Source organism: Amphibalanus amphitrite, unplaced genomic scaffold, assembly GCF_019059575.1.
Source record: "Amphibalanus amphitrite isolate SeventyFive unplaced genomic scaffold, NRLGWU_Aamphi_draft 001848F_arrow, whole genome shotgun sequence".
NCBI classification, from domain to species: Eukaryota; Metazoa; Arthropoda; class Thecostraca; order Balanomorpha; family Balanidae; genus Amphibalanus; species Amphibalanus amphitrite.
In genome coordinates, this window is record NW_024883341.1 from 30,366 (window position 1) to 34,259 (window position 3,894).

General features: G+C 51.6%; 1 long non-coding RNA gene across 1 annotated transcript; it reads right to left on the bottom strand.

Moving 5' to 3' along the window:
• Positions 1-1,172: 1,172 nt before the first annotated feature.
• Positions 1,173-2,539, bottom strand: LOC122375472. Its single transcript, XR_006255399.1, has 2 exons — positions 2,364-2,539; positions 1,173-1,862 (listed from the first exon to the last, which is right to left on the bottom strand). It is a non-coding gene; the product is annotated as an uncharacterized LOC122375472 (long non-coding RNA).
• Between the last annotated feature and the right edge of the window lie 1,355 nt (positions 2,540-3,894).

The window sequence follows — 3,894 nt, forward strand, 5'->3', positions numbered from 1 at the left end:
AATTAGTCTCATGTAACCGGTGCCGTAGATACGTTTGTGGGGAGCTGATACGCATTAGCGTAGTGCGTATTTGGAACGGATCGCTCATGTAACCCCGGACAAGTATTCCGAACGGATGCTTTAAGATGTCTAAATAATCTCCAAATAACAAACATGACGCACCGTGCTGACACACAAGGGGGCAGAGTGACAAGAGTATGTCTCTCAAACACCGTGTGTCAGCTGTCTGTGTCTCAAACACCGTGTAACCAATTTCTGTCTCAAAAACCGTGTCTGTGCGTCTCGCGGAACACCTTATATCAGCTGTCTGAGTTTCAAACACAATTTGTCAGCTGCCTCTGTGTCTAAAACACCGTTTTCCAGTGTTAACCGTTTCGATGACCCTAAAATGTTGTGCTGCCCGTCTACACTGACCCTATAAAACGCTGTTTACCTCAGTCTCACTGCGTATCAGACGCCGTGCGTTCCCGGGACACTAAAACCACCGTGTGTAGTGTGTATCCCGTCTCACTGCGTTCCGCACCCTAAAACCACCGTGTGTAGTGTGTTTCCCGTCTCACTGTGTTTCAGACGCCGTGTGTTCCGGACCCTAAAACCACCGTGTGTAGTGTGTATCCCGTCTCACTGTCTTTCAGACGCCGTGTAATCCGGACCCTAAAAACACCTGTGTAGTGTGTATAACGTTCACTGTGTTTTAGACGCCGTGTGTTCCGGACCCTAAAAACACCGTGTATCCCGTCTCACTGCGTTTCAGACGCCGTGTGTTCCGGACCCTAAAACCACCGTGTTGTAGTGTGTATCCCGTCTCACTGCGTTTCAGACGCCGTGCGTTCCTGACCCTAAAAACACCTGTGTAGTGTGTATCCCGTCTCACTGTCTTTCAGACGCCGTGTGTTCCGGACCCTAAAAACACCGTGTGTAGTGTGTATCCCGTCTCACTGTAGCAGACGCCGTGTGTTCCGGACCCTAAAACCACCGTGTTGTAGTGTGTATCCCGTCTCACTGCGTTTCAGACGCCGTGCGTTCCTGACCCTAAAAACACCTGTGTAGTGTGTATCCCGTCTCACTGTCTTTCAGACGCCGTGTGTTCCGGACCCTAAAAACACCGTGTGTAGTGTGTATCCCGTCTCACTGTAGCAGACGCCGTGTGTTCCGGACCCTAAAACACCGTGTTTCCCGTCTTACTCAGTGTATATTTGTCTCGGTCTCCGCCGACCCGCCGGCCGGCCGGCTCTCCACAGTATCCACCATTTTGTGCCCCGCCCACCGCGGCGCCGGGGGCGGTTTATGCCCCGCCCAGTTGCGCCGGACAGGCCGGGGCGTTTTCTCCTGTATAAGACCGGGTGGTCGGCCGGCCGGCCGGCGGGACGGGGACCGCTGCCTACCCCGGCAAATCGCACCAGGCCATACAATGACGTCACACCACAGTCGGCCGGCCGGCAGCCAATCAGCGGCCACCGCGAACCACCGGCAGCCAATCAGCAGCCGCCGCCGGCCGCCGCCCGGCTAAACACCGATCTCCAAACCCAAACCAAGTCCCGGAGACGTCCCAGCTGGACACCAGTGACGTCATAGCTAAACACCAGTGACGTCACACCTAAACGCCCCGGTGACGTCACCTAAGGAGTGGATGACGTCACTCTATACGAGACCGGATCACACCACCTCTCCCGGCCGCGCCCGCCACATGTGCACGTGCTCTCCCGCTCTCTCTCGCTCTCTCACGCTCCCACTCTCGCCAGTCTCTGCTCCCGAGCGAAGCCGAGCTGCTTACGCCTCCAGCTCCAGGCAGAGGCCCAGCTTGTGGCCGCCCTGGTTGAAGTTCTTGGCGTCGATCATGCTGGAGAGCGTCAGGGTGACACCTGTCGGACGGAGCGAGAAGCTCAGGTTCGGCCGCCGCCACGGGGCGGCGGAGGGCCAGCGGTGGTATTCATGACGCGTAGGTGATGCGATGACGCCAAATAATGAAATATTTTTGCGTGCTGCACACAATATTCAAACAATGCTGTATGTTTATGTACACTATTTTGCGACGGTAGTGTAAAACGTTTCATCAAGCATGAAGCAAAATAAGGCTGAAATTTCACAGGCTCCAAAAAATGAGATAGAAGAAATGTTAATTCAAAACTGCAAAACAAATGCCAGCAACATTTTGTTCATATGCTTAGGAAATCCAGCACGTATAACTATCTGCTATCAGATATTCTTGCCACAGATTCATCACGACAAGAACAGAAACTACGGGTAAAAATTTTGAAATTTAAAATATTAAAATTTAAATATTGAAATTCAATCATCTTGAATTATGTTTGGAAAATTTCTGTATGCAGTGGGATTTGAGCCCGCGCTGTCGGCGCACTGACCGTCTCGGATGCGCTGCTGGTAGCCGAGGCCGACCTCGGAGCTGTTGTTGACCTTGGCGCGGAAGCTGCTGTCCTTATCGACAGAATACTTGGCGCCGAGGGCGAACCTGCACAGAGGTTGACCCGTTAGTCACGTGAGCAGCGACACATGTCAGCTGACCAGGAGGGAAACGTGGGACAAATATCACGTGAGCGGAGACAAATGTCCGCTGACCAGAAAGTCACTTGTCTAGGCAGAAAGCGATACAGGCTGATGTCACGTGATCACAGACGAGTACCGTCGGACCAGGCCGGCAGTGAGGGGCACATGTCACGTGGTCAGGCCCGGGGTAAAATAAACCACTCAGGTACCCTCCGCGGCTGTACCACGGCCTCACTTACCTTCTCACAATAACTGGCTCCGCTCACCGCATAGGTACTCACTTTTCATTTATCCATTCATCGACCTACTTGTTCGTTCGTCCGTCCGTCCGTTCGTCCGTCCGTCCATTCATGCATGCATGCATGCATTCATTCATTCATTCATTCATTCATTCATTCATTCATTCATTCATTCATTCATTCATTCATTCATTCACCCATTCAATCATTTACTCATTCACTCATTCGTGGCCAATCATCAGAGCCTCTCAGCGATGCCTCACGCCTCCCTCATTTTCCGGTCGAAGTTGCACCGGCTCCATATCAAAGCGTACAAAATCCTAGCATACAATCAATAAAACATACAAAATCGTAACATACAACGCGCAAAACCTACAAAACAGGCCGGGTAGGGGACAGTCAAAACATACAAAAGCGCAGCGTACAAAATCGTATCATACAAAAGCGCAAGGTACAAAATCGTTTCACACAAAAAGGCAGGAGATAATGAATGACGTTAATTAAATTACGCATCATGCAAAACCGTTCCACATTAATTTTCATCATATCGTCGTCCTTGAGATGTCAATTTTCACTTGGATCAAAACCTACAATTTCCACTGCGCTTCGAGCGACATCTTTGTTACAGGTTTGCGCAGTTACGAAACTTTCCTCTAGAGGCCTCCTCTGTCAACGCACAGGCAGGCTTCGCACAGCCAATGTTTTTGCTTGTTTATACAGTGAGCGCCGGTCTCGGAGCGGCGGGGCGTCCCGGTGCCGCCGCCGTTCCCTCCCTCAGGCCGGGCAAGGTTTCCCCTCCTCCGTAGACGGCGCGGCCCCGCAGGAAACGGCCAAGGCCACGTCCCCGTGGCTCACGTCCCCACTCCCGGCGCGCCGTCTCTGGGAGAGCGAGACGACGCTGCCTTCTCTGGGAGAGCGAGACGACGCTTGGTGCATCGAGTCACATTCTGAATAGATACGTGAAGAATCATTGACCTTTTCCTCGAAAATGTAAAAACAATGCCAAAAGTTATATTGAATGCGGTGAGCTTTCGGGTACAAGCCTTCGTCAAACCAACACAATGACACAATACAAAATTCCGTCATTTTGTATTGTCATTTTGTACAGAATTTTGTATTGTGTCATTTTTTTTGGTTTGACGAAGGCTTG